Source organism: Rhinolophus sinicus, chromosome 11 (genome assembly GCF_057876585.1).
Source record: "Rhinolophus sinicus isolate RSI-liver-muscle chromosome 11, RSI-T2T, whole genome shotgun sequence".
Classification (NCBI taxonomy): Eukaryota; Metazoa; Chordata; class Mammalia; order Chiroptera; family Rhinolophidae; genus Rhinolophus; species Rhinolophus sinicus.
This window is the reverse complement of record NC_142511.1, coordinates 22,910,347-22,920,769: the sequence shown is the minus strand read 5'-3', so window position 1 is coordinate 22,920,769 and position 10,423 is coordinate 22,910,347.

Sequence of the window (10,423 nt, the reverse complement as noted above, 5' to 3'; positions counted from 1 at the left end):
ATGGGCCAGTGAGCTGCGCCCTCTACAGCTAAGATTGTGAACAATGGCTCTCCCTGGAGCTGGGCTGCCGTGAGCAGACGGAGGAGGTTGGTGTGAACTGCCGCTGTGTGCTGCTGTGGGCTATGGTGTGCTGCCAGGAGCGGCTGGTGGCCCGCATGAGTGGCTGGCAGCCAGCGTGAGAGGCCGGGAGCCGGCAAGAGCTGCCGTGAGGTGCTGCGAGCAGCCGACCGATGACAGGCAACCAACTGCCTCAGCCCAGGCAGCTCTGTCCTACACAACTGGAATGAGAAACAACGGCTTGAACTGGAGTGTGTGGGGCGGGGAGGCGGAAAAATGGGAAAAATAAAATAAAATAAAGGCAGATGACTCCTAATTGACACCTCCACACCAGAGCTCTCTCCTGAAAAAAAAAAGAAAAAAGAGAAAACCTTTCTTCTAGAGAAATTAACATGATAAGCCAAATCATGACCATAGTGCTAATTGGTGAGCATGGTATCTAGGCAAAGGGAGTGGGTTGGATAAGTCAAATGTTCCATAATGTCTTAGTCTGTTTGGGCTGCTATAACAAAATACCACAGACTGCATAGCTTGTAAACAACAGACATTTATTTCTCACAGTTCTGAAGGCTGGGAAGTCCGCGATCAAGGCACAAACGGTTGCATTGTGGTGGGAGCCTGCTTCCTGGTTCACAGCTGAGGCTTCTCTCTGTGTCCTCAAGAGGGAGCTCTGTGTGGTCTTTTTTATAAGAGCACTAATCACGTTAATGAAGGTTCCATCCTCTTGACATAAGCACCTCTTCCCTCTTAATACCATCATCTTTGGGGGTTAGGATTTCAACATACAAATTTTGGGGGGACACCAACATTCAGACCACAGCATGTGATAACTGGATGTGCCAGCTGCACAACAGGGCTACAGGCAAGAGAGCCCCTTCCCCTGAACAACGTGGGGCCAATCGTTCCCAGTGCCCTCCTCATCTAGTCTCCTCTGTCTGTTTCTTTCTGACCATCTCCCTTCTGCTGACATGTTGTCCTTAGCTAGCTTAAAAAAGTCTCCTAGGTTCTAGCCAAACTCTGCCACGTTGTGCTAACAGAAAAGGGAGAAAAGCATACCCCTCTTTACAGCCCATGTAACATTCCCTTTTGTAGTATAGCCATTTCTGTCCTTGGGATGGGGATCTCAGTTTCTCCTGACAAAGTGATTTATACACCACAGACCAACACATTTGGTTGGATGAATGGTCATACTTCAACCTCGTCACTTTATTCGTGGCCACTGACCATTATTCACAGCCTCATATCAGAGAATCTTAAGGTTAGAATGTACTTTAAAATAATGTAGACCATCCATCCCTTAATGCTTGAATTTTCTCCATGACCCTGCACAGAGCACTTGGAACCCCTACCTCCATTTACGCTTTGACTATCAAAGTCTGTATTTCCATAACTTTCTCCAGTCCCCTGCTCTCTGGAGAACACAGAAAAATGCCATTCCTTCCATATATATGTATATTACACTTTTTTTGTTTATTTAAGTGTGTTTTCCAGAACCCATCAGCTCCAAGTCAAGTAGTTGATTCAATCTAGTTGTGGAGGGCGCAGCTCACAGTGGCCCATGTCGGGATCGAACCGGCGACCTCGTTAAGAGCACTGCGCTCTAACCAACCAAGCTAACCAGCTGCCCATCATTCCTTCCTTTAAAGCTGCCCTTTAAATAGCTGAAAACTGCTCTCCAGTCTCTCGAGGAGTTACTTTGCCAAGCTTAACATATCTCCATTTCCTTCACCTCTTCCTCCCAAAGTGGAATTTCAAGTGTCTTCACCATCTCGCCTTGCCCTTGCTCTCAGTAGGATGGACAATTATGATACTGACCAGACTGGGTAGAACATGGCTTTCTCTTTCAAGCTACTGACCCAGAGAGAAAAGTCAATCATAAGCTTCACACAAGCAAAAACCAAAAAAGTTATACATTAGGTTTGAAAATAGGCTGCTGATCGCCCTACTGCTCCAAACACTGCCACCCACTCAACCCACAATACATCTCAATGTAACCAAGAAGGCAGACACCGTTGCATGAAAAATATGTTTAAAATGATGCAAGTGCTACTGCTAGAAGTCTGTATCTTCATAAATTTTCTGGGAGCTCACCGAAATTAAGGACTGGGCCAGCTCCCACCATTCATCCCCACCCTCAGTTGTGCCGTCTCAGCTTCTCAGTGTAACACAGATGACAGTGGTCTGCTCATCTCTCAACAGAGTCATAGGGAGGTGAGGTCCATGGGCCTGCTCTGCCCTTCCTGTACCATCTCCCATTGTCCGGAATCCTTCCTCCTTTCACTTTCAAGAACCAAACTATGCCAACTGTGTGTAGTTTGTTTCTGCACGTCTCTGAAACTGTCATTGAGCAAGGACCTCCAAGAGGGTAGGAACAATGTCTGTCTTTTCATCCTGTACCCCTACCTTCCCCCATCAAAAACTGCTCTTCACAAAACATTGTATTGAGTCATTTATATACTTTTATGAATTCATATCAGTATATTATTTTCCCAGGGGTATTTGTATGTTAAGTCTTATTTCTACTTATGGTCTCCAGTTAAGGAGATTCCCAACATCAACTAAGAAATCAACGTGGTTGGTGGGCTGTGCCGTAGGAAGACTTCCTTCTCGGGCTTTAGCTTCATCGTCTGTAAGCTGAGGGGGGTGACTGGTCTCCAGCTTTGGCAGGTAGAGTCAATGATTTACCTGGTGTTAGTAAAGGTAGTAAGTCGTGGTTCCCCAGAGAAACAGAACAAATAGGATGATTTCCTATTGGTTTCTTTATATAGAGAGCACGATTTATTGTAAGGAATTTATTGTAAGGAATCTCACACAATCATGGAGACGGCAAGTCCCAAGATCTGTAGGGTCAGTCGTCAAGCTGGAGACCCAGGAGAGGCGAGGTGCAGTTCCAGTCCAAGTTCGAAGGCCTGAGAACCAGGGTATAGCTCCAGGCTTGAGGCCCAGGAAGAGACGATGTTTCAGTTCGAGTCTGAAGACAGGAAAAAGTTGATGTCCCTGTTTGAAGGCAGTCAAGAAGGAGGAATTCTGTCTTAGAGGAAGGTCAGCTTTTTTGTTCTCTGCTGGCCTTCAACTGATTTGATGAGGCCCACCTACCTTTGCTTTACTCAGTCTGCCGATTTAAATGTTAATCTCATCAAAAAAACACCCTCACAGACACAGCCAGAATAGTGTTTGACCAAATATCTGCTCACTTGTGGCCCAGTCAAGTTGACACATAAAATTAACCATCACACTGGTAGAAGTGATGGTCATTCAAAAGGACTGGCGCTGGGGCAGCCAGATGGCTCAGTTAGTTAGAGCACATACTCTGAGTAACAGGGTTGCTGGTTTGATTCTGACATGGGCCAGTGAACTGCGCCCTCCACAACTAGGTTGAAGACAATGAGCTGCCACTGAGCTCCCAGCAGGAAGGCCTGATGGCTCAGTCAGGATGGTTCAGATGGTTAGAGCGCGAGCTCTCAACAACAAGGTTGCCGGTTCAATTCCCACATGGGATGGTGGCTGCACCCCCAGCAACTAAAGATCGAAAATGGCGACTGGACTTGGAGCAGAGCTGCGCCCTTTACAACTAGATTGCAGGACAACGACTTGACTTGGAACTGATGGCCCTGGAGAAACACACTGTTCCCCAATAAAAAATAAAAAATAATTAATTAATTTTTAAAAAGTGGAAATCATTTTTGAAAAAAGGACTGGCCCTGGTTGTAAACACGAGAGACACCAGATAAGAAAGTTCTTTGAACTCCTGGGCGTAAAGGCCAGGCCAGCTTTGGTATCTGACTCCACCTCTTTTCCCTGCCCCCCGCCAGTCACCCTCACAGTCTCTTTCCACTCTCACTTCTCAAATTTAATTTTTTTCTTATTTTACATTAACAAAATTTTAAAGCATTTTAAGAAAAACATTATCCATAAAATGCATAGACATTAATAAACTAAATGAAATACTTCTTTCTATAGCATACTGAAACAAAAACCACACACTCATTCAAAATATGTGAAACTACTCGTCACTCACACAGTATTACTAAACCGAATCTAAAGGTCAAAAAGAAAAAAAAAAGTACTAGGATAAACTATGTGATCTGCAAAGGCAAGACCCAGCCTTCACTTCAGCACAGCCACCTGGTGTGAGAAGCAGGAGTGTTAAGCTGAGGCTGTCCACTTGCTCAAAAGTCAGATGGTTTTCATGTGACCATTTTCTTTCATTTGCTCAATAATTCATTTAATCAAGTAAGCAAACTTATTGAGCACCTATTATGTGTCAATACAGATCTAGATTTCAAGCAACACAACAATGAATAAAATGCAGCTTTCGCCTTTGAAGAACTTGGTGGGTGAACACACTGAATTCCTGCTGGGGCTTCCCAGCTCATTTTAGCATCACTTCTCCTAGGAAGCCCTCTCTGATTCCCCCCATCATGCTTCATCCCGGACTGGGCTAAGGCCCGTCCATGCACTCCCCTACCCCCGTACCCCTCATCATAGCACTGTCACATGTTCCGTAATTGCTTCTGTGTATCTCTGAACTCCTCACAGGTTGGGGGCCTCCAAGAGGGTAGAGACAATTCCTATCTTTTCACCCGGTCACAGCCCTGGCACATGGCAGTTGCTTAATAAATGTTTGTGAAAAGAATTAGTAGATGAATAAGTCAAATGCATTTTTGCCCAGTGTACATGAGGTCCACAGTAGCAGTATGCTATGGGAAGACCGAGGAAGACGTGATTAACTTTGGGGACCTAGCAAAAGAAATGTTTAAGCTGAGAGTTGAAGAATAAATACAATTTCAGTAGGTAGAGAAGAGGCAGAGGGCTTTCCATGAAGAGACTGCATCGAGTGCAAAGGCACTGAGGTTCAACAGAGCCCAGTTTGGTTGAACAGTGAGAAGAAGCTCACTGGGGCTGAAGCAGGGTTTGGGGGCCTGAGGGAACAGGAGGGTGGCAGGCTAAGAGGATAAAGAGATAAATGGAGCCCCCTGTGAAGGAACTTGCTTGCTGCGTGCAGGTGAGTCTCCTGAGGTTCCTAGGCCACCCAACTGTGCAGCAGTCAGCTCAGTGTCTTTGGAAGATAACTCAGGCTGCAGTGCAGGCGGGGACCTCACGGCCGGCAGTCCACAGCCGAGCTGGCTCGAGACTAAAGTAAGGGAGATCGATCAGGTTAATGCATTAGTCCAGGAGCGAGATGACAGGACAGTGACAGTGAGGTTAGCAATGAGGCGATCAATGTGAGGGATATTTAGGATGTAGAATCAATAAGGTTTGGTGGTTTTCTTTATGACTAATGCATGAAGGCTGAGAGAATGTATGTCCGATCGATGGAAGTGCTCATGTATTTCGAAAGTGTTCATTAAGTCAAAAACACTGTGAACTTGTTTCGTAGAAGGAAATAGTCTTTATCCCTACTTAAAAAACACCCTCTAGTGGTGGTTTCTCCCCTCCTCCTTTGTACTTTTACGTATTGTTGGCCCTTGTCACACTGCCTCGTACTGTTAGAAATAATGTTTCACTTGAACGTGTCTTCTTTTCCCACAGGGAAATCTGAGAGCTCAGACAGCAAGGACTGCGTTTTATACGTGTTCATACCTCTTGGTTCCTTTTCCTATCAGGTATCAAGTGAACAGTAATGGTTGATTAATCGATTGGTTTGTGCATATCAGACAGTGATGACACAGGTCAAAGTTTTCCACATTAAAAAAAATAACGCTTTTACTTTGGAATAATATTAGATTTACAGAAAAGCTGCAGAGACAATGCAGAGACTTCTTAGATGCCCCTCACCTCTATCTTTTAACACTGGTGATGGCTGAACAAAAATAGCCCTGCATCAGTGTGGCCTGGGACAAGTCACATCATCCTAGCAGGGCTTAGTTTTGTCACTGGTGAAAGAAGGGTGTCTCCCTGCCTCTATGCCATTCCCATGTCACTGTAATAAAGTCACTGAGAAGAGGCCAGCCTGTGGGGTGCTTTCTGGGTCTGGATGGCCATCCTCCAGCCTGCTGCCCTCGGGCCAACCCACACCTTGTTCCCCCTGGAGCCCACTTCCTCTCCAGGCCCTGGGTCCGCTAAGCAGGCAGGGGGTCGCTCCAAGCCACCCTCCTCACAGCCTCATTGGAGCTGTGGTGATTGCGTCTTTCGTTGCCACAGTCCAGGGCTAACATAGGTCCAGCTTACAGGAAGGGAGATAAATATCATGGGATGAAAAGGAGGGAAGGTGAGAGCATTCATGGGGACTCTAAAGTGCTAAACAGTTTATTGGGAGGGGGAAGCAGCACAGAATCATGGAGCCATGAAATGCTAGAGTTGTGTCTGTGTTGAACCAACCTCCTTACAGTATACACAGTAGAATGACTTGTTGAAGGTCAAATGCTAGTAAGGGGTAGGCTGGGGTCAAGTGGCAAGCTGCCTCCTACTGTGTGTGGAGATCTAGTGACGGTGTTGGGTGTCAGAAAGTCCCAGCTCTGAACAGCCCTCTAGCCAACAGTGACAAAACTGCCAGGCTGCTGTAATCAAATCCGACTCTGGAAACCAAGGACTTTTTTCCAGCAGTACAAGAAGTAACTTGAGATCCAAGCTGCCCGAGGGACTGGACGTTCCCCACCCCTACCCTTCCTGCTCCCCCATCCGACTGTAACTGGCTCTGCAGAAGGTACTCCAGGCCAGAAAGGAAGACTCATGAATGTACAAGGATGGGCACCACCCACCTAACCCCACCCCAGTGCCCCTTTCTCCAATTCCTGGGCTCAAACCACAGGCCAGGACCCAGAGCTCCATCCCCCTCTGGGAGACAGGCAGGATCCAGCCCAATGGGGGTGAAGAGGGCTGTGGAATATCCTGATCCTTTCTTTCTCCACCTCAATCATATTTTCCCTCCTCTAAACTCTATTAGTATCTTTAGTCTGTGTTCTGCATTTTCCACTTTCAGCTGCCTAATATATCTATGCACATTTGATTCATACGTACTTTCTTGTACCTTAAGGGTCAGATTGCACTTGTCTGAGACCCCATGTGGAAAGGATTCAGTAAAGATTCATTTGTGATGTCTTCGAGACTACTTGCAGTTTCTTCCTCCTTTCCAGAGTCCCTTCCTCTCTGCTTCTCTCCCTCCCCCCATCTGTACTTGTTAGCAAATTGATGTTTCTGTGAGGGATGTATTTTAAAACCTGAGGAAATACTAACACAAGGTCTTAATTGCCTGTGAGCTGTTTTAGCTGGTCCCAAATATTGAAAACTTGTGTTAGAAAGCCCTCTGAGCCCAAGCCTCCTGTTCCCTCAGGATTTGCAGTCTCCTTTTGTGTGCTCTGAGACAGCTGGCACAGAGAGGAGGACGCTGCTGTCCAAGGGAGAAAGAATGAACACGCTGGTGGGCCAGGTTCTATGTGCTGGTGGCACAGACAGGCTGATGGCTGGCTGGTGGTTCTTTTTGCTTCTGCTCCTCTCTCTCTCTCTCTCTCTCTCTCTCTCTCTCTCTCTCTCTCTCTCTCTCTCTCACACACACACACACACACACACTAAAAGCCTCTGGGCCAGGCCTGTTTCAGTGTGGGAGGAATTAGAGAAGTAAAATACTTCGTGTGTTGGGGGGTGTGTGTATACAGGTGTATACAGTCCTGAATATGAATGGAAGTATCAATATAAACTCACAGTATATTTACATTAAAAATTTTCCCCCCTAGCTTTGTCCATTAAAAGGCCTAAAACAATGACCAACCCAGTAACAAGTACTCCTGATGCAAACATTATGGTGTCTAAATACCTTTTCTGGAAAAAAAGCAGAGACCCTTACAGGAAATAGCTCATTCCAGGTTCTGTGGCAGGACATACACACGATAAGCCTGGATATCCAGTCATGCCAGAAAGCAAAGAAATTTTCAAAGACCAGTTAGCATTATGCCAAAAGGATTCAGAAATCAACTTGAAGAGGCTCCCACTGGCCAAAGATGGGGACAATTTGAACACGAAGAACAACTGCGAAGGACTGAAACACACCAATTATATTTAAGTTCTTGAATATATAATGCCCCTAAGGGAAAAACCTCTCTGTCATCATTGGGGAATGCTCGAGAATCAATTCATTATTTTGAAAACTGGTAAATGCAAGGAAGAGGCCAAGCACTTGTTGAAGAAATAAAAGAATATTATTTCCAATGCCTATGAAATAATGAGTCTAAGTAAAGACATCAATGGCTACTAACATCAAAAGAGAAAGATGCAGGGGAGGTAGAATAGGGTAAAAGGGGTCAAATCTATGGTGACAGAAGAAAAATTGACTTTGGGTGGTGAACACACAATGCAATATATAGATGACATATTATAGAATTGTACACTTGAAACCTATATAATTTTACTAACCAATGTCACCCCCAACACATTTAATTTTAAAAAAGGAAAGAAAAGAAAAACAAAACTCCAGGATTCTATAAAAAAAAAAAAAAGAAAAGATGTTCCAAATCATGGTCCATTATCAATATCATTTCTTTTTCACTAAATCATTTTTTTCTTCACTAAAAACAATTGAATTGTACATTTTAAAAAGGTGAATTTAACAGTGTATGAATTCTATCTCAATAAAGATCTTTAAAAAAGAAAAAAAGGAAGACAACTAGCCAATACATGCTCCCTTCTATGGAAGTACACAAATATATTAAGTATTGCAAAATCAAAGAAAAGAAATCCCAAATCTGATATGGCCTCTGATCTTAATTACCAATTTAACAGAAAATACAGGGGCACTAAAAACATGTGAAATATATATGGTGTAACCATGGAAATGCAATCAGCAAAATCCAGATGATCTATAGGACAAACAACCGTTTCTTTAACAAATAAATTGCAAGGAAAAAAACAAAAATTGAGGAGCTACCTATGGATTACAAGAATTTAAGGGACACATCAATCAATTGCAACATATGGAAACTTATTTAGATTCCAATTTGAGCAAAAGCTATGCAAAATAATTTATGAGACAAGAAAATGTGAATACTGGCTATTTGAGTACACTAAAGAATTATTTTTTAGTCTGATAATAGTAATGTGACTATATGTTTTTTTTAATAAGTCCTTATCTTTTAGAAATATATTCTGAAATATTTAGGAATGAAATATGACGTCTGAAATTTGCTTCGAAATTATGTGGGAGGAATGTATGAAGGTATTGCTAAATAAGTTAAATATTTGAAGGCCTGTGTCCCTACGATAGGATAATCAAATATGAGTCTAATCCAGTCTCTAGATTTTATTATCAGCTAATGGGGGGAAAGGCAGGAAAGAGGAACATCTTAACACTGAGAACACAGTCAGCCAAATATGGAAAGTGGGCAATTCTGAGGAAAAAAAATGCCTGTTTCTTCACAAATGAATGGCATTAAAAAAAAGAAAGAGGAACTGTTAGAGATTAAGTGAAACCTTAGAAGATATACTACTAAGTGCAATTTATCTTAGTTGTTTAATTTAGTTGGATCTTAATTTTAACAAACCAACTATAAAAGACATTTTCCAGGCAATCGGGAAAAGTTGTATATGGGCTGGTTAATCAACGGTAATATGGAATTACTGCTGGTTGGATATGTTCATGGTATTGTGATTGAGTTGTTAAAAAGTCCTATTCCTGGGGCAGATGGGTGGTTCAGTTGGTTAGAACGCGAGCTCTGGGCAACAGGGCTGCCGGTTCGATTCCCACATGGGGAATCAAACTGTGCCCTCCACAATTAGAATGAAGTCAATGACCTGCCGCTCAGCTCCTGGGTGGCCAGATGGCTCAGTTGGTTGGAGTGCGTCCTCTCAACCACAAGGTTGACAGTTCTACTCCCGCAAGGGATGATGGGCTGTGCCCCCTGCAACTAACAACGGCGACTGGACCTGGAGCTGAGCTGCGCCCTCCACAACTACGATTGAAAGGACAACAACTTGACTTGGATGGAGCTGATGAGTCCTGGGAAAAACACACTACTGTTTCCCAATAAAAAGTCCTGGGAATACACAGTTCCCCAATAAAGTCCTGTTCCCCTTCCCCAATAAAATCTTAGTAAAAAAATAAAAAGTCCTACTTCTTAAAGCAATGCACTGAAGTATTTACAAGTTGAATGAATTATGTCTGCCATATACTTTAAAAATAACCCAGAAAGAAAAAGGCAGGGGGTGGGGGAAGAAACAAAAATGGCAGAATGTAATAATTGTTGAAGTTGGGTTCATTATACCAGGCTCATTACTCAATTATGTTTGAAATTTTCCATAATAAAAAGTTAAATGAAATATAGATCATTTAAAAAATGATCTAGTTCTTGCTGCTGACCACTTGAATTTAAGGGACAGGAAGGCCTGTCAAGTTTGGAGGGGTGAGGGAGGTGACAAGGCAGGGAAGACTCTGAAT